The sequence below is a fragment of the Equus przewalskii genome, chromosome 31 (assembly GCF_037783145.1).
Source record: "Equus przewalskii isolate Varuska chromosome 31, EquPr2, whole genome shotgun sequence".
Taxonomy (NCBI): domain Eukaryota; kingdom Metazoa; phylum Chordata; class Mammalia; order Perissodactyla; family Equidae; genus Equus; species Equus przewalskii.
In genome coordinates, this window is record NC_091861.1 from 19,903,005 (window position 1) to 19,928,865 (window position 25,861).

The 25,861-nt window shown below is 36.4% G+C and overlaps 1 long non-coding RNA gene across 1 annotated transcript in view; it reads right to left on the minus strand.

Moving 5' to 3' along the window:
- LOC139080609 (uncharacterized) overlaps positions 1-25,861 on the minus strand; it is a 62,667-nt gene that overhangs the window by 26,715 nt on the left and 10,091 nt on the right. Inside the window, exons 2-3 of the long non-coding RNA XR_011535230.1 lie at positions 9,092-9,318; positions 7,894-7,939 (exon numbers count right to left, since the gene is read on the minus strand). This is a non-coding gene — a long non-coding RNA (uncharacterized lncRNA). The remainder of the gene's footprint in view (positions 1-7,893; positions 7,940-9,091; positions 9,319-25,861) is intronic.

Consider the following 25,861-nt stretch of genomic DNA (forward strand, 5'->3'; position numbering starts at 1 on the left):
CTTATTGCCAGTCTGCAGACCACTCTGTTTTAGGCTGCAGAAAGTGGGATCAATTTGGTTCCACATTTCTCTCTTCCTCCTTCTGGGGCAATGACTTTACATGAGAAATGCTCTTCTGGTTATAGAATAACATAGAAAGACAAATAAAAATACATGGCAGCCTCCTAAAGCCTAGGATCAGAATGGCCCACTGTCACTTCTGCATATTTATCATTGGCCACAGCAAGTCTCATACCTAGCCCCAAGACACAGAAAAGAGAAGTATGCTCCATCTATGATGACGACATAGGATGAGTGTCAGTTCACAGCAGGCGAAGAATTAAGATCACTAATGCAATCTACCACAAAAGACTTCGTTTTTTGGTGAAGAATGCGTGGTCAAAATCAAAAAAGCTAAATTCCATCATCAAATGCAAAGGCAACACGGAATGTGGAAAGAAAGACAAAATCCGTGCATCACACTGGAAATGAGGTGGAGTGGCATTAAGCTGACTCCAGGGGGCTTGCTATGAAAATATTCACATAGCCGAAATGCAAGTTGCACATTCATAATGTCAGAGAAGGATTAGTATAATTAAAGACGTGGATTTGGAGAGGATGGAACACCACTTGATTTGGAACCGTCTATAGATTCCAGTTCAGTGTTATCATTAATACAAATAAGGAATAATTCGGTGCCATTTTATTGAAAGATTGTTTTAGATCACTTCTGTTTTAAATGGTTGTACAAAATTAAAAATGCAACGGGCATTTTTATTTTATATTGAGGAAAAGTAGCTACAATTGAGGCTTCTTGGAATCATGCATATCCCTAATCTTTATGAATTAGGTGGCATAGAATATTAGCGTAAGACTATATTTATGATGCTTCCTTATGCCTTTGTTTATTTTTCATTAATTATGTAAGATCTACTAAAATCACCTAAATCCCAATGTGCTGCAGGCTGCATTCCAAGATTTTATTTTTATGCATAAGGTGCACAATGGGGAAGCTTGATCCTGAGGGAAGGATTTAATTCAGTTGTTAGTCAGAAAACACTGTTTCTCCAAGTCTCTTCTGTCTTTTCTAGTGCTGAAATCTCATTACCATTGTCTCCAAATTCAGTGTTAATTACACTTTATTAGTGTACACAAAGCTATTAGTATTTGTCATAGTCTAAAACAAATTTAGAAACAAGGTGGAGTAAGTTTTTAAAATGATTTTTCCTTGTCAAGACAATTTTTTTTCTTTTCTTAAGGCAAGTAACAGGCAACGTTCTAAATTGCCCTAATCTCACCTTGCCTTTTGTAAGCCATCCTTAAGGTTTACTTCCAACTGTGTTACATAAAATTATTTTCTATTTACTTTAAAACTTGGTAAGGATAGTGTTAGGGACTAAATTGCGTCCCTCCCAAATTCATATGTTGGAGTCGTGACCCCTAGAGCTTCAGAATGTGATTTAAATTAGAGATAGGACTTTTAAAGAGGTACTTAAGGTTAAATGAGATCAATAGGGTGGCGCCTGATCCAATATGATGGCATCCTCATAAGAAGAGGAAATGTGGACACAGATGAGTCTGTGCACAGAGGAAAGACCACATGAGGACACAGAGAGAAGACAGCCGTCTACAAGACAAGGAGAGAGACTTCAGAATAAAACCCTACTGAAACCTTGATCTTGGACTTCTAACCTTCTTAACTGTGAGAAAATAAATTTCTGTGGTTTATGCCACCTAGTCTATGGTGCTTTATTATGGCAGCCCTAGCAGACTGACATAGATAATAATACCGATCACGGAACATTAGGAAAGACAAACACTGTCTCCAGTAACCATCCATTACTCCATTCTAGACTAACCCAAAGACAGGCCAGAAGCACAAATCTATGTTGTAGATACATCAAGGTTAATACCACATATATCATCCCTAGTTAAGAGAAATTGTCTTGAATTGCCATGCTCTGCACAAAGACATCCTAATTCCTAGGCAGGATCCTGTGAATTAATTAGGCAGTGAGACGTCCACACAAATGGAGATGATACAAACATCTCAGTTTTTCCCTGGGTAGGTTTTTTTTTTTAAAGATTGGCACCTGAACTAACATCTGTTGCCAATCTTCTTCTTCTTTTCTTTTCTTCTTCTCCCCAAAGCCCCGCAGTACATAGTTGTATATTCCAGTTGGAGGTCCTTCTGGCTCTGCTATGTGGGATGCCACCTCAGCTTGGCTTGAGGAACAGCACTAAGCCTGCACCTAGGATCTGAACTGGCGAAACCCTGGGCCACGGAAGCAGAGTGAACTTAACCACTCAGCCATGGGACTGGCCTCTTCTTTGGATAATTTGAACTTAGAAATGAGAGTAATTACCTGCCAGTTTATAGGGACATTTTGAGCTGAAAAGATGCTCTGCAATAGGTCATAAGATGACAGTAGCAGGAGGGGCTGTAACCAAAAGGCAGCTATGAACAAGTGAACATTATAAGTTAACTGAAGCCATGAAGCAAAAAAGACAACATGAAATGGAGGTGGTTGATGATTACAGAAGTGAAAACAGAAAAAGATAGAGAGGGCAGGGAAGGGGGGATCTAAGACTTTATAATTAAAGTTGAGCAATAAAATCCTATTGCTAAACTCACAACAATATACTCCAGTGACTGAGGCTTAGTCTCCTTAGCTGTGGTGAATTTCTTCAGTAACTGAACTGTTGCAGCTGGTGATGAGGCAACTGATTGATAATTCCAGGCTATGCATGGAATTTTGAATGTCTTTATTGCTTTTAATAAAACCCCATTGCTAGAAGGAGCCTGCATGGCTATAACAGAGAGTTCATAGAATCATGTCAAAGGATCTGCCTTAATTCAAAGGCATGAGGTCTCTATCCTCATTTTGGGGAGTATCACAAAAACATGGAAATTAATTTAGAAAATGCAATATAGTAGGTATTAACAAGCCATTATATCAACACCACTCTGTGATATTTGTATTATTACTTGCATTTTAAAAGTGAGTTTCCCTTTGGATTAATAGGGCATTTAACAATATTAAGTCTTCTAATCCACAAGCACGAGGTGTCTTTCCATTTATTTGTTTGTTTAATTTCTTTTATTGATGCTTTATAGTTTTCAGTGTATAAGTCTTTCACCTCCTTGGTTAAGTTTATGCCTAAATATTTTATTCTCTTTGATATAATTGTAAATGTGATTGCTTTTTAAATTCTTTTGCATAGTTTATTGTCAGGGTAAAGAAATGTAACTAATTTTTGTATGTTGATTTCATATTCTACAACTTTACTGAATACATGTTCTAATAGTTTCTTTTGTGGAGTCTTCAGGGTTTTCTACATAGAAGATTACATGATCTAGCACCAGAGATAATTTTACTTCTTCCTTTTCAATTTGATAGCTTTTATTTTTCCGGCTTGCCTAATTGCTCTAGGTAAGACTTCCAGGACTATGTTTAACAGAAGTGGTGAGAGTGAACATCAGGCATTTGCCTTATTCTTGGTCTTAGAGATAAAGCTGCTTTTCATCATTGTGTGATCTTAGCTGTGGACTTCTCATATAATGTCCATATTACCCAGAGTGATCTATGGATTCAGTTAAATCCCCATTAAAATCCCAATAGCATTTTATACAGAAACAGAAAAGAAACATACTAAAGTTCACTTGGAACCACAAAAGACCCTGAATAGCTAAAGCAATCTTTAACTGGAAGCATCATACATCCTGATTTCAAAATATATTACAAAGCTGCAGTAATTAAAATAATATAGTACTGACATAAATCAGACATATGGACCAAGAGAACAGAATAGAAAGCCCAGAAATAAACCCGTACATGTACAGTAAACTGACCTTCGACAAGGGTGCCAAGAGTACACAACGGGGAAAGGATAATCTCTTCAACAAATGGTGTTGAGAAAACTAGATAATCATATGCAAGAGAATAAAACTGAACTCTCATTTTACAACATACGCAAAAATCAATTCAAAATACAATAAACATTTAAATGTAAGATCTGAAACTGTAAAACTCCTAGAAGAAAACATAGGGAAAAAGCTCTTTGACATTGGTTTTCAAAACAATATCTTGGATAGGACACCAAAACACAAGCAACAAAAGCAAAAATAGACAAGCGAGACTACATCCATTGAAAAAGCTTTCGCACAGCAAACAATCAACACAATGAAAAGGCAATCTAGAGATGAGAGAAAATATTTGCAAACTATATATCTGATAAGGGGTTAGCACCAAAGTATATAAGGAAGTCCTACAATTCAATAGCAAAAACACAAATAACCCAATTTTAAAATGGTCCAGTAATTTGAATAGACATTTCTCCAAAGAAGACACACTAATGGCCAACAGGTATATGAAAATATGCCCAACATCACTAATCATCAAAGAAATGAAAATCGAAACCACAATGATATACAACCTCACACCTGTTAGAATGATTATCATCAAATAGACAAAAAATAACAAGTGTCAGCAAGGATGTGAAGAAATTGGAACTCTGTACACTGTTGGTGGGAATGTAAAATTGTGCAGAAGCTGTAGAAAACAATATAGAGGTTCTTAAAAAAATTAAAGATAGTTATCATATGATCCGGCAATCCCACTTCGGGGTATTATTACAAAAGAATTGAAATCAGCATTTTGAAGAGGTATCTGTGCTCCCATGTACATTGCACTGTTACTCACAATAGTCAAGATGTGGAAACAACCTAAATGTTCATAGATGGATGAGTAGATTTAAAAGAATGTGACATACATATAAGATAGAATGTGATTCAGCATGCAAAAAGAATATATCCTGCCATAGATGACAACATGGATGAAACAGGAGGACATAATGCTCAGGGAAATAATCCAGTCACAAAAGGGCAAATACTGGGTGATTCCATTTATATGAGGTGTCTGACATAGTCAAACTCATAGAAACAGAGTAGAATGGTGGTTGCCAGGGCCTGCGGGATAAAGGAGTGGGAAGGTATTATTCGACAGGCTTAAAAGTTCAGTTATGGGGCTGGCCCCGTGGCCGAGTGGTTAAGTTCGCGCGCTCCGCTGCTGGCGGCCCAGTGTTTCGTTAGTTCGAATCCTAGGCGCGGACATGGCACTGCTCATCAGACCACGCTGAGGCAGCGTCCCACATGCCACAACTAGAAGAACCCACAACGAAGAATACACAACTATGTACCGGGGGGCGTTGGAGAGAAAAAGGAAAAAATAAAATCTTAAAAAAAAAAAAAAAAAGTTCAGTTATGCAAAAAAAAAGGTCTCGAGATGAATGGTCCTGATAGTTGTTCAACGTGAGTGCAGTTAATGGCACTGAACTGTACATTTAAAAATGCTTATGATGGTAAATTTTATATTATGTGCATGAACCACAATTTTTTTAAGTAAGTTTATGAGAAGTTAAATGAACTTCCCAAGCTTACAGAGTTATGAAATGCTAGAATGTGGATGCTTATCCAGTTTCTCTGATTGTAACTACTGGGCTGTTATCAAATCTGTTTAATAACTATATAGGCCCCCGGGTGAAGAATGAATATGTTATGAAACTGTGAAAGGTGCTTTGTTACTTGGAATGGCATTGTGTTTTCTCTGATTATTAATTTGAAACAAATGTAAAATTTCTTTAAGGAAATTCAAAGCAAATTCAGGTACAGCAACATTTACCAAGAGCCGTCTCATCATGTATTTATGGGCACTTCTCGGTGTAAATAATGCATAGATGTTAAGGATCATCACCTACCTATGGTCGGTAAATCCAGATGAAAGGACATAGTTGTCACTGTGATCTTAACAGAAGGCAGAAATGTCACGCTGTTCAGCATCCAATTGCTCATTGGCTAAAATGTCACCTCGTCTACAGAAGCAGTCTATTTATGGCCTCTATAACCCACAGATTATATGGAACCTAAAATTGTCCTTGAGCTGATGTAATTAAATGCTTACTTAGAAATACATCATATAAATTTATGATGCTAATAATTATCTCTTTTTAATATGCATCAGGAGCACCTGAAGAACTTAAAGGAAGACTAATTTCTTTAAAAGCATGCAACTATTTTCAGGTTTTTCGTTCAGTTTAATAAATGTTGGCATTTTGACATGAAACTTATTTTTTCCTAGAGGGAGGCAGAAAGGCATATGTTTGTGTGTCTTACAGCAGACAGATAAATCTAATTAGCGTTGAATTAAATTGTCATATCAGCATTAGCCATGTATGTGTTTGTAATTTAATTGGATATAACTAAAGGATTCGTTCATCAAATTTTCTCTGCAATATATACATCATTCTGCAAACGGTGAGGGCTTGAAAATACCAGGCTCAGAAATCACGGGTCTGTCCTCACAGTGGAAATTGCTTTCATTCAACAGATTTTCTATAGGGAAAATTTTTCCAAGTTCCATAGTCTCCCTAACTTAGTGAGAATTATATTTAGCAACATAATACTAGCAACATCTAAAACATTATTCAGGCCATATTGAAAACATTTTTGGATGTAATTTGAACTTGTGATTTACAGAAAAAGGTCCCCAGATACATCAACAAATTATTCTTCAGTCATTCACTCTTGTACAGATGGATTTAGTACTTAGCCCTGGGATTTGAAGAAAAATAAGTGTATATAGGAGATGTTCTTTGCTGTTTCTACAAGTCATTTCTCCTTCCTTCTTTGCTGTCAGAACTCTGACTTTGCTCAGTGCACAGCCTCAGGCATGAATGATGACTTTTTAAGCTAATTGTGACACTCATCCCCTTTGTCAGATTGGTAAATTTCCAAGCCTCCCTTGCAACTCCAGATATCCAGGTAAGCACGTTCTAGCCAATGGAAATTAAGGTCAGGGATGCTTCTGTGCTTAATAAATGCTTTTCCTTCAAGAAAGGAACCACGAGAGGAGAAGCACTTTTATCCATGTGCCTCTTTTCCTGTTGTGGCATGTGTTTGTGAGGAGTTGCCGTTCTCTTACAACTCTCAGAGGATTATATTTCCTTCATTTGTGAAGCCAAAGCAAGGAACTCAGAGTGATTTGACAAAGCCTGATTTAGAATAGGCAGGAAAGCTGGCACGTGGCATTGGCCAAGATTTGGATTTGGACCAGTCATTTTACTTGGTTTCCCCACATATTCCATGGAGAAATTAAACACACATACTTCCGTCTGAAGAATCTAATTCCTAAATCTGTGGTCAAATGAACCCAAAAGAGTGAATACATTTAAAACAAATCAAATAGACCTGCCATGGTCTGTTAAAAAAAATAAATAAATAACTGGGGCCAGCACAGTGGTGTAGTGGTTAAGTTCATGCTCTCTGTTTCAGCTGCATGGGGTTCACAGTTTCGGATCCCAGGTGCGGACCTATACACTGCTTAAGTCACACTGTGGTGGCATCCCACATACAAAATAGAGGAAAATTGATGCAGATGTGAGCTCAGGGACAATCTTCCTCAAACAAAAAGAAGAAGATTGACAACAGACGTTAGCTCAGGGCCAATCTTCCTCACCAAAAAAAAAAAAAAATCTAGAAAAACCCTTTAACAGTTTATCATAGGGTTTAACACAAATGTCTTCTGGAAACGTTGAATTTGAAATATAGGTAATGTATTTAAACTGGATATGTTTGTGAAGAAAAATGCATCGTGCTTTCAGTAGGCCGACTGCCCTTCTTCAAACACGATCAAAGGAAAATATGAGTTGAAGTGGGTAGGAAAGTTTTAAGAACATTCCTAACAAAATAAACAAAAAAGCTGATATGAATCAAAAAGTGCTAGTGACCTGAGTTACAATTTAACTATAAACTATAACAAGATTTCCAGCTTATTGAAGATACACCATTAAACCATTGCTTTCTATTATGACCTCAGTAAAAAACAAAACAAAACATTGTTTCCAGTTTAAACTTACCTAGACATAATTATCTTGAGGATGAAAAGTTCTGCCTTTCTTTAACCTGAAGAAAAAAAAGTTTTTAAAAAATATTATCCCAATGCCGTGCTCAATGGTTATTTTTTAATATGTATAGTCATTTGCTATTTGAGTAATATGATACTACAGTACAACCTCTTATTTTTCCCTAGAATTTCTTAATTATTTCCACAACAAAAACATCCTTGTGACGGTTAGTTTTATGTGTCAACTTGACTAGGCTGAGGAATGCCCAGATAGCTGATAAAACATTATTTCTGGGTGCGTCTGTGAGGATGTTTCTGGAAAAGATTAGCATTTGGTTCAGCAGACTGACTAGAGCAGATCTGCCCTCAACAAAGTGGGTGGGTATCATTCAATCCATCAACGGCCTGAATAGAACCAAAAGTGGCGGAAGGGCCAATTCTCTGTCTCTCTTCTTGAGCTGGAACATCCATCTCCTCCTGCCCTTGGATGTCAGAGCTCCTGCTTCTTGGCCCTTTGGACTCTGGAACTTACACCGGCAGCCTCCCCACCCCCCACCCCCCACCCCCCGCCCTGCCTCAGACCCTTGGCCTTGGACTGAGGAGTACACCATCAGTTCTCCTGGTTCTTGAGCCTTTGGACTCTGACTGAACTATAACACCGGCTTTCCTGGTCCTCCAGCTTGCAGACAGCAGACTATGTGACTTCCTGACCTCCATAACTGCGTGACCCAATTCCTATAATACATTTCTCCACATATATGGAGACTATATACAATCCCCTTTGTATATGGTCCAGCTAATACAATCCCCTTATTGAGTTAAGCTTGATGTGTTTTGAGGATCACGTCTCATTTACCTTTTTCCTAGGTTTCTATCTTATTTCAATAGGACTAAAAAGTTTAATTGCATTTATAGTAGATGGATAATGTTCTTCAGTATCTGAAGCGTGCATTGAATAGCATGATTCAGATTAAACAGTTTCTAAAATGTCTTTTCTTATGTAAATATGGCATACCATGGGATATTCAATTATAATATTAATTAATTCCAAGTAATTTACCGAGGACTTATTTTAGGTTCTCCTGAGTATTTGGTCAGAATTTGAATTTACACCTACAGACACAGATTCCCCTACTAACTCACAGGAGAAGATAATAAGGAGGGCATCAATGGAAAAAATCATATAATTTGAATTGCTTTCCAATCCCTACCTGGAGTCCATTTCCAGCAAATAAAATTAGGACACATAAGATCCTTAAAGTTTTCTGGGCTGGCCTGTTGGTGCAGCGGTTAAGTTCACATTTTCCACTTCGGTGGCCTGGGGTTTGCTGTTCGGATCCCGGGTGCGGACATGACACCGCTTGTCAAGCCATGCTGTGGTAGGTGTTCCACATATAATGTAGAGGAGGATGGGCGCGGATGTTAGCTCAGGGCCAGTCTTCCTCAAAAAAAAAAAAAAAATCCTTAAATGTTTCTTTCGGTCTTCCTATTTTAACCCAAGTTTGAAAGACTATCTATTTTCCCTAGCTAAACCTGAAAATTTGCCCCTTTACAATATGCCAGGAAAAAATGTTGACTACATTAAATTTTTTCTGTGACAACAACCTCTCCTCCTCGTATTTGGAAAAGTCACTACTCTGAGAATTCCTTTGTGTAATAATTCGTTGTATTATCTTTCCCTCCAGGACCTAATGTGGGACTCTTGAGGACAGTAATGGTGTAGATACAATGGTGTACATATGCCAGTTTGTGGGATGGGAGCTGGGACATTTATTTGGAGCACTAAAGTAAAACAAATTAATTCTCCAGGAAATAAAGATAATCTAGCAGAAGATATTGTGGTAAAGTGGTTAAAAACATCACCCTTTTTAAACCACATACAAGACCTAAATCCTATTTCTATTTTAAAGTGCAGAATAAGAAAGCACAGATCTTATCCTGCAGGAACTTCGCAATTTCTTACTCCTTTATTTTGAACCATTCCTTCTGTGCTGGGTTTGTTTTTTTTTTTTTTAATGAGTGTCTTTGTGTCTGTGTGTGTGTCTGTGTGTCTGTGAGTGTGTGTATATAACATGGAAGGGGAGTGGAAAGGAGTTTACAAATAAAATACATCCAGATCCCTGAAGGTTTTCATAAAATCCTTTCTTTGACTTTCTACTCAAAGGCAGTTTACCTTCAAAGAGGATTCCACGGTCACACTGTTTTGCCTCAAAACTTCAATTTTCCTCTAAATCTGGCATTGTAAGTTTAATGGCCGGCCTATTTGCTCATTTGTGTGTGTGGAGATTGTTTTTTTTCTCTCATTTCTATGGCTTTTCTTCTTGAATGCCTGTGAAATGCTTCATCTTCCCTTGGATTGGCCCATCTGATCAATAACGATTTCAAACTCTCTCCTTCACTCGGGATTCTGTATCCTAGAACAAGGCATGCCACCTTAATTACAGATTCAAATTATTTTTCATTTGAGTAATCTCATTACCTTACCTTGATACTTCATATTTCACTTAAGGTATATTTCAATGCTTTATACTTCATTTAAGGAATCTTAAAATAATAATCTTATTTCTATTATATTTTAGACTTAATTACTATTCAATTTGTTCTGTGCTCTAACTTCTTGATATACTATGTCTAAATGTTATAACCATCAATTTATATGTCATTCTATTTTGCTGTATCACAGGATTTCTTAAATCTCAGATGCTTACTGTCTTAAATTTGTGTCTCTTGAACGTCCAGTGTAAGAAAATAAATTTAAGATATTTTTCAAATAACTTAAGAATATTAAAATGTCAAATAATGTTTAGTGGTTTGTATTTTTTGTTATTTTTCTATCTAATAAATATTACCATTCGCTAGCCAGTGATCAATAAATTGTTAGCTCTTCATATAGTAACCATGGCACTTTCATGCTATGTTGTGATTTTTTATAATATCAGTTGTAAATACTAAAGCATACAGGATTTTTTCAAGAGATGGGACCAAAATTCTGCTTTAAGTATTACAGGTGGTCTAGATAATTTATCTTTAAATAGTGAAACACGATATTCTTCTAATCCTAGATTATTCATTTACCTGCAATGGAAAGGAGGTTCAATATTTTACCACTAGTTTGCTTGAGAGAAATATAAAATAAGAATTCTTCTAAAAAGGCAAAGTAAACACTCTAGTCTTGACGTAAGTGCACAAAATCGGAGGCATGTAGCAGTTACCATCATTGAGATACGTTAAGCCTAGGTATTGATTTTGTTTTACAAAGGCAGGTTATCCTGGCTAACGATAAAGCTCAGTTTCTGTGAAGCTATATGAAGAGAATTCTCCAGTAATATCCTGCCAACCTCCTGGAGAGAAGCATGCTGAAGAGTGAAAACAAGTGCCAATACACCTCGGCCTAAGTAGAGCTTACGTTGACCTTGGAATTTCAGTTTTCAACAGTAAGGGAAGCAGTCAGCCATTTCAGCATCGTTCATGTGGATATAGTGTGACATACTGGAAAACAACAAATGCATTAAAATTTTTGATAGCTGTTCTAGAAGCTTTTTCTGAAACAGGTGAGATAAAAGGCCTTTGAACAACAAACTCATAAAGAAAATTGGACACGTGAGAGTGAAGAAAGCAGTTTGGGGGGTAAAGGATGAGGTCACTCAGAATCTTATTCTTGAGAAACTAGGTGTAGAGTGGACAAGTTATCAGAGCCTGAAGTCTTCCAACGCAAATAAAGCCTCTACCTCAAGAAATATGATTGAATGTGTAGCAGACATTATGGTGCTGTAAAATTCAAAATTATTATTAGTTTCTTCATCAGTAGAAGGAATATGGCACATACTTTTTTCAAGAATATAAAATAATCAGGCTTTGGGGAAATTGGTAGGTAAAGTACCAAAATTTCTCTGAGTTCTACAGTAAATTTGCTACAAAATATAATCTTCAAATTTTATATGAATGCTTTATTTTGTTATTTCGGAGAAGGGTCAAAATTATAATAGATTGAAGAATAAGAAAAAGAATAATGGATTGACTGTGTTATTGTTGCACAATTAGGATCAAGATTTTATTTCCACACATGTATTTCCTAGAATGGAGAGTTGAGAAAGCATCATAAAAAGTCAAGAACTAAGCCATTGATTTGTTCAAGTGTGTCATAATACGAAACATATTTACATACAGGAAAGAGGAGACATTACAGCTTGATCACCATACTAAGATTAAGTGACACTTACTTGTGTGTATGTGTCAGAGTGGTGATATCCCTTTGTTGCAAGTAATAAACTCATCTTTATGAATAGAGTTTTGGATGGCATTTGTGAATCAGCACTCAACAGAGGTCTTGGTCAGTGCCACGAAAATGAAGCATTTATTCATTCATGAATTCAACAAATATCCATTAAGGGCTCATGTGTTTTCAATTTCTCAAAAAACTAGTAATGTCAAACATGCTTATATTTGGTAGGAATTTTCAAAGCCTATATTTGGACAAATATACATGATAAATTGCCAAGAGAGCTCAAGTATGTGCAATGCTTCACCCTTTTCCAAAGAGAATCTTTAGCAACTAATGTTTTTGATAACAAAGATCTGGGAAGGATTTTAAATGAATTAGTCTTTACAACAAATCCAAACACATAGGTAGTCCAGTTGACCCTTTGTAACCGCAGATGCGGAACCCGAAGAGACAAGGGCCAACTAAGGGACCCCACTATCCGTGGATTTTGGTATACGCAGGGGATCCTGGAACGAATCCTGGGCAGATACCGCTGGTCGACTGTGTTATTATCTAATCATTTGATGAAGTAATTTCCTTTAGAAGATTAATTTGCACAAGTTCATTCATGCATTAGTAAATAACAGAATGGAGATTTGCGCCCTCGTCCTCCAACTCTTCATCTGATATTCATCTCACCACACAACAGTGGTGAATAGGGACTTAGAAGTCAAAGTATCTGCTATATTGAGACAGCTATGAAAGCGGAAATTGCCTATATTCAGCCTTAAAGTAGCCATAACTGGCATGGCAAGATTGATATTGATTCTAAACACCTGAATATTTGTAGAAGGGTTTTGGAGCTTTCAATTCTTTAAGTATTGATTACCTTCTCCCAGCCTTTGAGAACTGATAGGCCAAGCATGCATGCATTCAATATCAGCTGAGTAAGGGGCCTTATGTGACTGGCATCGCAAACACTTAACTTCATTGTAATCTTGTTTACTATTGCTCCTTACCTAATTTGCTTCACTTTTAGCATGTTGAAGTCTTTGTCATGCACAGTTTTACCCAAAGGTTTTGATATAAATCCTCATGATTTGGTGACCAATAAATCAACAGACAAAATACTCATCTCTAACTACCACCTTCTCCCTTTCAAGTACAGGGTAACTGCCATACCAACTCAATTGTGAAAAAGGAGGAAGAGGTACATAGTGAAGTCACAGCTGCTTATAAAATCTACTGTATAGATATTATGATGCCTCCCCTTCTCAATGTTGGAGTAACTTCTTTAATGGAACTTGGCTCTTCTCTGTGACAAGATCTCTCTAGTCCGTTATGTCTACATCTAAAATAAACAGTGGAGAGTAAGCCTTCCTTGGTGTGGCAGAGTTTTAACAGCAAATCCCCTCTGTGTCCAGCTTTTCAGACTTAGATTTGCCTGAAGAATTGGACTATCACAGGCTTTGAAGCTAAATGTTTTGGGCAAAATACTTTCCTTAAAAACTCTGGAGGCTTCTGATTTATTTGCTTCCATTCAGTTCAATGTGAAAGAAATTACAATGCAATCAAACATCTACCTGGACTAGTTCTTAAGCCTGGATGACTCTCTTTTATTTACTGACATCTATACTCATTTTAATGGCAGCTACCTCAAGGCGATCTGAAATAATAGGCTGAGTGAACAGACAATATACATAATCTGATCTTTGCAGTTGGCTTGGCTGCCATTTTATGTCCAAGCACATTGATGTGTAGGCTCCATAATCTTATCAACTGCTGCTCCCTGGACAGAAGCGCTTGGCTTTTATAACCCTGCAAAACTCCACATTTGTGTATCCTCAGTCAATTTAGATTGCAGCTGCCATCAGAGAAAGCCTCTTTAGCAGAGTGGTATGCCCTCCCTCTGTGCCCTGGTTTAGTAATCTGGCTTGTACTACCTTGCTGAAACAGGAAGGATTTGAAAAGAAATCCCAATATTTGGCCTTTTTTTGGCAGGCTTTGTAGATATCTCATCTATCTCCCTCATTATTTGAGTCAAAGTGATTTTTCATGGCAGGCTACTATGTGCCAAAATCTTTTAGTTTGCTTCCAATTCCAATTCCGATAATTAATTAAAGTGCAGTGCTGTAAACTCAGTGGTTCAAACAAGCTAGGCATTGATTCTTTCTGCAAAACTTTCACGTTATAGATGGCTAGCCCAGGGAAGGAAGGCTGTTCTGTTCCATGAGGTCATCCATGGATCCTGGCTCTCTACCCTGTGCCTTCATCATCTCGTAGGGCTTTCTCCCAGCCTAGTTTGAAGGCTGATCTTCTGCATGAAATATAAATTGCAGCTTGAAGGAAAGAAAAAAAAGATAAGGAGCCTCTATTTCAAGTAGATGACCTACAACTTGAACATGTTACTTCTACTCAAATCTCTTTGTCAAAATGGGGCCGCAATTGCCAGTTTCTATCATAGAAGATGAACAGTATGACCCACTTATGTTTCCTCTTCTATAAATAACTATCCACAAATTTTATTCATTTTTCTCAGAGATTCATGCTTTTTCCCTTAATAATTTCTAGGAATTCTTCAGATAGAGATAGAAATATAGATAGATAATCTTAATCTCTGTCTCGTATATGTTCTAATATTGTCTCCTCATTTGAAGGAGATATACTTTTTATATACAGACATTTTTTAGAAAAAGAAATTATTTGTTTCAGTGTAACTGAATCTGTCAAAATTATCCTTCATAGTTATATTTTTAATGTTTTATTTAAGAAATCATTTCCTGCTTCACCATTATAAAACGTTATATGCAATCTTTAAAATTTTGCTTTTCACAGTTGCCATTAATCCATTTGGACAATGTATTTTTAATGTGCAGTATGGAGTTAGAAATTCCATTTAATTTTTGTTTCCATGTAGATAAACAATTGTCCCTGGCAACATCCTTTTCACTGTACATATAATATCCTCTTCCTAAATTAAGATTCTTGATTTCATGAACCTCTGTTTGTTTATTTTACAGATCTGTCTTAATTACAAGAAGTTTATAATAATTCTCGATACCTTGCCTGCTAAATCCTGCCACATGACCTTCTATTTTAGCTATTTTTCTTTTCAAAGATTGACACCTGAGCTAACAACTGTTGCCAATCTTTTTTTTTCTTTCTTTCTGCTTTTTCTCCCCAAAACCCCACCATACATAGTTGTATATCTTAGTTGCAGGTCCTTCTAGTTGTGGCATGTGGGACACCGTCTCAACGTGGCCCGATGAACATTGCCATGTCCGCGCCCAGGATCCGATTGTAATCCAAAGTACAATACATATCAGTTCATCCTGATATAAATAAATTATTCTAAAAATAAATTTTTAAAAAGAGAACAGACAAATCTCCCATGCAGTAGAATTCCAAGATATTATGTAGATTCTCTGTTATCAAGGAGGGGGAGCATAAATCTCCACTTCCTAAGGGAGGGATGCACATAGTGACTTCCTTCCACAGTGCAGCGTGGAAAGAAGGAGATAAGAGTAACTTAGAGTAAGGAGACCTAACAAATGCTACCTCAGCCAGGTGATCAAGGTCAACATCAACAGTCATTAATCATGTTGATAGTATGTTCCCTTTAACAATGTGATGAAAATGACACTTTACCTCTGTAGATCTACCACTCCAAAACACGTAACAGAAGTCTAATCATGAGAAAAACATCAGACAAATTCAAATAGAGGATCATGTCACAAAATACCTGACTGTTAGTCCTTAAAACTCTCAATGCCATCAAAAATATCTGAGTGATGTCTGAGGAGATGTTGGTCAACGGGTACAAACTTCCAGTTATAAGATGGATAAGTTCAGGGTGTCTAATGTACAGCATGGTGACTATAGTTAAGAATACTGTATTGTATACTTGGAAGTTGCTAAGAGAGGAAATCTTAAATATTCTCAATCACCATCAGCACAACAATAAAAAAGTGGTAATTATATGAGGTAAAGGATGTGTTAACTAACCTCATTGTAGTAATAATTTTGCAATATATGAATGCATCAAATCACCACATTGTATGCCTTAAACTTGCACAATGTTTATATGTTAATTATATCTTAATAAAGCTGAAAAAAGGGGGAAAATTCTGAGAAATTGACACAGTCAAGATCACCCTAAGGGGACACAAGAACTAAATGTAATGTGGTGTCCTGGATGGAATCTCAAAACAAGCAAACATAAAAGACATTAGGTAAAAACTAAGGAAATCTGAATAAACTACGGACTTTAGTTAAGAATATTGTAACAATATCTGTTCAATAATGATAATAAACACACTATATTGATTAATAAATTAATGAGTGGAAACTGAGGAATGGCCTACTCAATTGTTCTATAAATCTGAAATTTTCTACAATATAAATCTGTAAAAAAATTCAGTGACCTTAAAATGGCCCCCAAAGTCGTCCATAATACTGACACAGTGCTGTCTCTCTATGGGCATCTTTTACCACCTGCGTTTCTCTCAGTCTGCCCCAGCCACAGTAACTTCACCCTGGTCCTTGAGGACACTATACCTGCTCCCACATGAAGAAGGACCTGCTGTGACGTCTACCTGGCACACTCTTTCTACAGTGTTCTTCAGGTCTCTGCTAAATAAATGTCCTCATAATAGAGAATTTCCATGACTTTCATATACAAAATAAGATGCTGTCTCCATCCCGTTTGCAGAAATCCCTATAATTCTTGCTCAGTTTTACTATTCTGCATTGAATTCATTAGTATTTGGCGTGTTATATATTTACATGTTTATTTATTTAAAGTCTGTCTACAACCACTGGCATACAAGCAGCATGCGGGGAGGAATCTCACTGTTTTATTCACTGCTGTATGTCCAGAATTTAAGAGCATCTAGTCTATGGTTGACGTTCAATAAATGAATGACTGAAGCATGCAATAGACAGATGAATATATATGGAATCTCTATAAATATATGTTAGTATATCTAATCTATATGTAGAAAGACTATCTTACAGCAGAACTTTTAATATTAACTTTCTCCTTGCTTGTCCTTAATTTCTGTGAATTTTGCAGAGTTTTAGTTTACATTTTATATCTGTACAACACTTTATAATACTTCCATTATGACAGCTGCACTAGGCATAATGCTGTTTGCAACACAGCGTGAATCACAATCTGGAATATATAATGTTTAAACCTCTGACTGAACTGGAATATATAATTTAGCAGTGTAGTAAAAAATGCTCATGAACTTGGCATTAAAAATGACAATAAAATATTATTACCAAGCAGACTTTTGGAATACCTCTTGAAGATTTCTTGATTGTGTACTAGAAAGGAAATGCTTTACTAATACTCAGTTCATGAACTTTACTGCAAAAAAAAATGACAACTGGGTTACAGGGTGGTGTCACAATTTGGATGCAATATCAAAAACCTGGAGGATGTGAGATATGAGAAACAAAATACTAAATATGTTTCCTCCTGATTATTCAAATCTGTTTTAAACACAAAATGAACCCATAAAATTCCATTTTAATTTCCTTCCAACTGTATAAGCTGGAGAAATGTTGTGCTGTAGAGTGAACATGCTGAAATTAGTTACGGCAGAGACTAAGATGTAACGCAAGTCATCTGGAAGCACCCATTATTGAGAGACATCTTTAAACAATGAAAAGTATGATACATGTGACATTTCAAGTATTATCACTAACATTGACTCTTTGTAGCTGAGATATTCACAGTGCAAAAAACAAAATTTCTCACAAAGTTAAACAGTCATTAATACATTCTTCAAACACATCACAACCACCTGATATTTCTAGACTCCTCTACTTGTCATTAATATCCTTTACAGCTTTAAGATTTTAGCAGATGTTCCAGGCTTTGGGTTGAGGGGACTCTGGTGATCTAAATTATTCAATGTATTGGAAATAATGTGTGAAGCCTTGGTGAGAAAACAATAAGTTGGCCATTGGACGAATATTACTATTACTCAAGAAATACTGATGGAACATCTACTATGTTTGTTTTAAGGAAATATTATTAGTCAAAGAAATATTGATTGAACAACTACTCTATTAAAGAATATCTCACGGAACCAAAGTTTGAAGTTAAAAGGGAAGATAAATTTTATAACTAAATATTTATGATACAAAGAAGATTTTGTGTTGTGTCACTATCTTTGTATATTTGTAATAGAGAAATAAGCATGATTCCACACAAGATAGTTAATAAACATGGATTTCTGGCAGCCATTGCTAAACCCAGACTTAGAGATGCCCCTAAAGAGAGAAGGAATTACATGTGTAGAAAACTACAGTGAACATTGTTAGAAACCTCTATGGATGGAGAAAACTTAGAGAAGAGCCAAGAGAGTGAAAAATGAAGGAGGAGGAGGACCAAACTCAACTGGAATGGGTTGGAAGAGAACTTCTGGGTTATGTTCTTTCTCTCCTACATTAACCTGTAGGAGCATCTACATATACACTGGTATATCAACACCTGCCCTATCAGGACAGTGAATGAATCATTGTGGCAGTTTTAAAACATTCCCACAATTTCCTTGATGCTGCCAGCATCAAAATCAGAGCTTAATTCTCCTCTTCTTAAGTACGGTTGAGCTAAGTGACTGACTTCAGACAAATACAGTGGCATGGAAATGATGCTATGTGACTGCAGAATCTAGGTCACAGAAAGTACTGGGGCTTCCTCTATCTGGGATTGCTCACTCTGGACATGTTAATCATCGTGTCATGAAGACAATCAAGCAGCCTATGGATAGGCTCAATTAGCAAGTAACTGAAGCACCTGCTAATAGCCAGTGAGGATCTGAGGCTCCTCCAACAGCCATGTGAGTGCGCCATCTTGGATGCAGACTCTTCAGCTTCTACCAACATCCTGCACACACCAAATGAGACACCCTGAGCCAAAACACACTTCTAAGGTGCTCCTGGATTTCTGAGCCACAGAAACCCTGAGAAACTAAATGTTTTTTTACGCTACTAAGTTTTAGGATAATTCGCTACCCAGTAATAAATATTTTCCTTTTCCTTATTGAATTAAGAGCTCACCTTAAATGATACCCATAGGACCAAACCTTATCATTTATGATGTGCAGATATTTTTCCAATGTCTTTTGCTATTTTGACTTTGTTATCTGTTGTCAAAAACGCCTTTAAAAGTTAAATATATTTATATTTGTGTCTTTTATTTAAGAGCTTCTGTGTATCGTCTTGGATAAAATGGAGCAGAAGTCAGTGGAACAGTATAGGGCAGATGAAAAGTAATCGAAGGATAAGGGCCATTTCTTTCAAGTTGTGATTTGGAGTAATTTAATAAAGAGATAGATGTAAAGTTCTTACATTTTTATTAGATTTGGCTAAGGAGTATCTTAAGAAAGGGACTTCTTTTAGAAACTTTCTCAAGCCAATAAAAAAAATGAAGTATATTGACATCATTGGATATTTGCGATGTTTTTTCCTCTTTCCCACTCAAATGAACAATATTGTTCATATAAAAAGTTACCCAAAGTTGCAACTGTAATTTCGAATTATCTTTGGTAAAAGTGTGTCATTTAGACAGGTAAACACAAGGATTCAAGTTATACTATCAGTACATGAAAGAAATAGGAGTCTGACCCAGATGACTTAGACCAAAAAGAACCCACAAGCAAGTCACAATGTTGAGGAAATGTGTCACTTATATAACTCATGTGTCCAGCCACAATTTAATGGTTCACTTTCTCTAATTGCAGACCCAAGACATTTTCCATTCTTAGTGCAAAGAAAGATACAATAAGTAATCTGTTTCAGAAGAAGATTATCTGAAGCAAACAAATATAACTGAGGAAAGTTCTCATGTGTTTTGGTTTTGATATTTATTTAATTTTTATAAGGGTGGGATATATAAATTCACGTTTTTATTTCAAAATATTGCATGTAATCCTACACTATTTTGCAAATAAATTTGTAAAAAACAAATATCCTTTGTCTGTTACACATCTCATATCCACCTTCCAAAAAAATAAAGGGAAACGTGGATTTCTGTCTTTTGAGACATTATAAGTCCTGAGCTCATTTTTCTGCGTGCCTACACAATTCACAGACTCAGTCAAGAATTCCTACCAGGGTAAATCACATCCCTGCAGGCTTCTTCCTCTGGAACACTCCATTTCTACAACGCTAGGCATTTTTCTTTCTTTGTTATAATTAATTTTCTTTGAAGCTTGAATAGGGGCAAAAAAAATATTTTCTGCTATTATTTTCCAGCATACACAGACCCACTCCTTAAAGGTCATCTGAAAATCACTGGGTAAGAGATTTAGATCAGGCCAGAGTAGCACATGAATAAGTGCCAGAATGAACAAAACCTAAATGTTAGATGGTTGAACTTTGGAGCATCAGATTTTTTTTTAACTGGTTTTTTTAGTTCTAGCACAAAATAATAAATTCTCTTTGCCACAAGTTTACTGATAGAAAGAGATAAAGAAAAAGCAACTGGATATTGTACTACATTTGTCAGCTCAAAATTCTCACACTTGAATTATGTTCATTTTCCTCAGCCACATTATCATCTTTTTTTCATGCTTGAGTGGCAGAATTTGGTTGAGGGTCCTGGGGGCAATTCATGCCCAGGCAAGACAGAGGGCATAGGTCAACACAAAGGAGGGTCTTACCGCTGAAGGAGTTAAGAAAAGTCGTGCCCTTTCTCATGTCAAAAGTATCAGGTCAGTGAGAAGTTCAGAGCAGGCACCAATAATACTTACTTAAATAAATGGAAAGACAAAAGTGGAAAATTAAGTAAATGCAAATACACTTTATAAAATAGTCCTAAATAAATAAGAAAGACAGCGGCAAAACATAAAGATAACGTGCTATATGCTTGAGTTCCACAAGGCCTTAGGTAAAAGCAGAGTAATAACCCTCCTAAGCTTCCAAAAGTGATAGACCCCAGACCAACACCAGACCGTCATAATACTGGTTATATATTCTTTACAAAGGTGTTTATTATTCTCAAGAACTTTTTCTTACTGGGTGTTCTCTGCTAGGAAAATCGTCATCAACATATAGCACCAGCACGGGAAGTTCGTTAAGTCCTGGAAGCTTGGGATTCTTGTAAATAAGATGGGCTTCACTTTGACCTCGAAGATGTTAAATATAAGCCAGCCCCGTGATTTATTATTCTGTCCTGGTGCCGAGAAGAGAAACTTGGATAGTAGTGTAGACGTAGATGAACCCATATACCTGAGTTGGTTGCCTGAGGTAGAAAAGTAAAGTCATTTGGTATAAATTGAAAGTTAGTTTCAAAGTGACTTTTTGCAGATATCCTTATATTCCTTGGATCAAGAGCTTTTAGGAATGAGGCCCTAGGCTCTGTATCAGTCTGCGGGCCGTGGAATTGGAAGATTCCCTGACTCCTCTCATGAGGTTTCAGTAGGTATCTCAAGGTAAGGTTTATCCTATGAAGACGTTGGTATAGGAAGAACTGGCTGGCTCAAGAGATGACTTATCAGACACTCCACCTATCCATTTCTTGAGGAACTTTATCTCAGAGACTTACATTAAAAACCAAAAGATACAGAGGCTGGCCAGGCACAGTGGTTAAGTTCCCACGTTCCACTTTGGCAGCCCAGGGTTCACTGGTTTGGATCCCTGGTGCAGAACTATGCACTGCTTGTCAAGCCATGCTGTGGCAGGCATCCCACATATAAAGTAGAGGAAGATGGGCATGGATGTTAGCTCAGGGCCAGTCTTCTTCAGTAAAAAAGAAGAGGATTGGGGGCAGATGTTAGCTCAGGGCTAATCTTCCTCAAAAGAAAAACCAAAAGACCAAAAGGTACAGATAGAGAAAGAAACAGTATTTGTAATACAGAGTCTGGCTTCAGTTTTTGATGTTTGACTGCACACAGCTTCTAAGCCTCATCCCTCTCTCTTCTGTTCTGCTTGTGTGCTCCCTTCTTTGACACCACTGGAGATTTAAACCATGCAAGCACCTGCCCACAGGTAGAACCCAGCTCCATCCCCTGATGACAATAAAAAACCTAAGTCAGTCTTCTTACCCTGCTCTCTCAAGCTGTCTTTGGACCAGCTTGGAGGCCTGACTTGTTCTCCCTAGAAATCCTCATTATTATATAAGTAATAAACTCTTCATGCTATCTTGGTGTGTGTGTGGCATATTCAGTTTCACTATCTGAATGAAATTTTGAGTGAGGGTCCATCTTATCCTGTGGGATGGTCACAGAAATAATGTTGGTAGTAAAGTAGGTTTTCATTAGGGGTATCTTTTCAAATCTAATCAGACAATTGAAGAATTCCGAAAAAGGGTTTATAATTTGTAGGGGATTAAATAAACTCAGCATTTGGAAGAATGGTGAAAAGAAATCAGAGCCCATATCTATTGTGAAACTTGCCTCAACACTGCAATCAGGGAGATGCTCATGTGTAGGTCAAGGGTCCTTGGGGGATATACCATTTCTGAATGGCGGCAAGCCTGTCTATTGCATTTCACTGGAACCGCCAAGATTGTTGACTGCCTACTTTCTGAAGTAACTCCAGAACAACCTGTTGACCCAAAAGAAAGATAATTTTCTTAAGTCTACTGCAACACTGGAGAACATCATCTTGACAGTAGTATATATATGAGTAATCTGCATAAAGTTATAATAAATATAAGTGATATTGCTGGATAGTAACAGAGATAGATATGTATGGAGATGCCTGAAAATACATCATGTTGCAACAAAATTGTTATTAACAAATAATATTTATTTCTTTTAATTTTCTCTTACTAGTGGAATCTTGTATGGTCTCTAATGTCTTATTTATAAATTTGTATTTCTTAATGAATTATGTTTTTTTCTTTTACATTTTTTTCTAGATATCAATTAGCAAGAGTTAAGTTCAAAACACATTATTCTTTTTTGTCCAGCTTTAATGAGATATGATTGGCAAATTAAAAATTGTATATATTTAAGGTGTCCAATGCGATGTTTTGATATAAGTATACCTTGTATAATGAATACCACAATCAAGCTAATTAACATGCCCATTCTTACTGAATTCTAAAATACTCCTTCTTACTTGATGTGTATGAACCAGTCTATATATCCACATCCTTAGAAATACTTAGTGCCACTCAGCTTTTGAACTTTTGCCAGTTCAACAAGAGTGAAATAATATCTCAGTATTGAATTTCTTTCTATTTTTTCCCTGAATATTGATGATTTTGAGTATCTCATCATATGGTGTTTAGTGTTTTGAGTTTCTTCTCTACGTTTGCTTTTCTTATTTTTTGACCATTTTTCTTACATTCATTTTTTTGACAATGGAAATAGATTAATGATGAGGTTCATCGTGAAATAAAACAAATAAATTGTGAAACGCTAAATTGAAGGATATTATGATTTAATGATATTCTCACATATTATGGAAAGTTAGAAAATGTCTTGTAAGATGGAAGTGCTTCTCTGTTTTCCTCTCAAAATGAGATTCTAACCTTTAAATGGCAACATTTCAGCTGTCAAAATATACGCTGAGATGTTGGTGCCCTATTACCCAGAATGAAAATAATTGCCATTGGCTCAAGAGCACCAGCAGGAAGTGTGGGTCGCCCTTCGAGCACCTTTGACATCCTACAGGCACGTAAGAGGCAGAAAGTCCACATGGATCTTAAATGTAAAAATGACTATATTATTGATGTTTCTTTTAAAAGAAAGAAAAGAACTTTAAAAGTACATTTATAAAACAAGTTTTGAAAACTTTTAAGCAATATCTTCCTTTGTTATTTTTCTCTCAATAAAAAGATATTAGCATTTTCATGTTCAATTTGTTTAAAATAATAAATCCACAGGCTAATATTTTAGAAGTCATATATGCAGCATACAGAAAGAAGTAAACTTTACCTTTAAAGGTTATGGACATATATTTGAATCTTATTAACATGACTGATTAATTGATTAGCATAACTATTTTTATATTCTCTGTGAGTTTATCAGATAATACATGAGTAAAGGTCTACAAACACTTTTAATAATTCATACCCTACTTACGCAACAATAAATCAATGAATTAACTGACTCGATTATGTAGAATTAACCAGGTCAGTGGTTTTAAAACACTAATGTTAACTCATTTTTTTCTGCCAGTAATAATAATTTTGCTGTCATTAGATGGTTCAGCCTTTTAAGCATAAAGAATGAGTAGTTTTCTTTGCAAGACTTCTTACAAGTTTCAAATTATACCTGATTTTCAAGAGGATTCTTAAATTTTAAGGGTTATAATTTAATTTTAGTGATCTTTTGTAAAATTTAAAAATCTGGTAAATATAAATGCACAAAGACCTGGAGTATGTTTTTCATATGATTGTGTACTTATCCTCCATTTGAACACAAATTTATTTTCATAAACTATGAGTTGTCAGAAGCAGTTTGTACGAGTTTGTATTTCTGGCACTCAGGATAATTCCTAAAAATAGTAGATGTTAAATAAATAGTTGTTGCTCTAATGGAAAACAGTAAAGGCATATGGGAAAATGTTTAGCTTTATCTATGATGTGATTGCATATTAAAATTTAAAAAAAAAAGAATTGTATCTTTTCACCTGTCAGCTCCCAGTCAAGGTAAAACTGACTCAGAACTAACGATTGCACTATGAATTCAAGTCATCATTTCAGGAGTTGCATTTTGCTTTATTGGTGAGGAATATTCATCAATTGGTTCCAGAGGGATCCCAGCCTCATGACAGAGATGCAGTAAAACCCTGGTTCAGAAGTCACTGGGCTGAAGTTTAGGGCAGGAAAGAAAGATGATGATGCAGCATAGAAAATAGCTGAGGAGTTTATTTTCTTCCCATCTATTCTCATTTAAGACTCAGATATTAAACATGGCAGGACATGACTTTGGAAAGCCCAGTGATCAATATACACCCAGGAGTGTAGATTCCAAGAATAATGGGAGAGGAAACTGATCTGATTTCCATCTAAGCTTTTGTTTCTCTTTTGTTTTAATCAGAGAAGCTGACCTGTATAAGTTCTTTAGGCAAATACTGAGAAGAGACTACGGCAAGGTAAATTCTTACGTGACTCTTTTAAAATTGCCAGTCCCTGAAATCTGTGGCTTGCAAAGATTTAAAGGGGTGGGATTCTAATGAACTTGCATGGAAAGTCCAGTGTATTTTGAGCAGAAATAAAATTACTATACCAAATCCTGTGTCCTGGGATTAAATGTTGGCTTAGAACTGGGTGGTCTCCACTCAGGCACAGTGTCAATGGTGCACAACCAATGTCTTAAACAAAATTACCAAAAGAAAAGGAATAATGTAAACTGGTGATTCTGCATTAAGGAAAGGAGTCAAGGCTCCGAGAAGAATTACAAGTTTGAGCAGAGAAAATAGTTGCTACAGAAAACGTATTCCAACTGTGTCACGTAGCAGAATCCTCGTACTGAGAATAACAATGGTTCAACATGGAAGAGCACCAAAGCATGGAATGTTCTGGTCTGACCTTGGTGCTGAGGATTGGGATTGTTCTCCCTCAAATGACTATAGCCATCTGTGCAGGGGACATGAAATTGTGAGGTACCAGTGCAGAGTAAACTGGCATTGACTGTTAGGCAGTAGATAGTGACATCCCGACAGTGAAGACATCCTGTGGTAAGAAGGTCACAAATATAGTGCAGAGAGCTCAGAATATTTTGATTGCAAATAACAGAAACTGATTTCACCTATCAAAGAACAAAAAAACATATTTGAGGGGGCCAGCCCTGTGGCTCAGTGGTTAAGT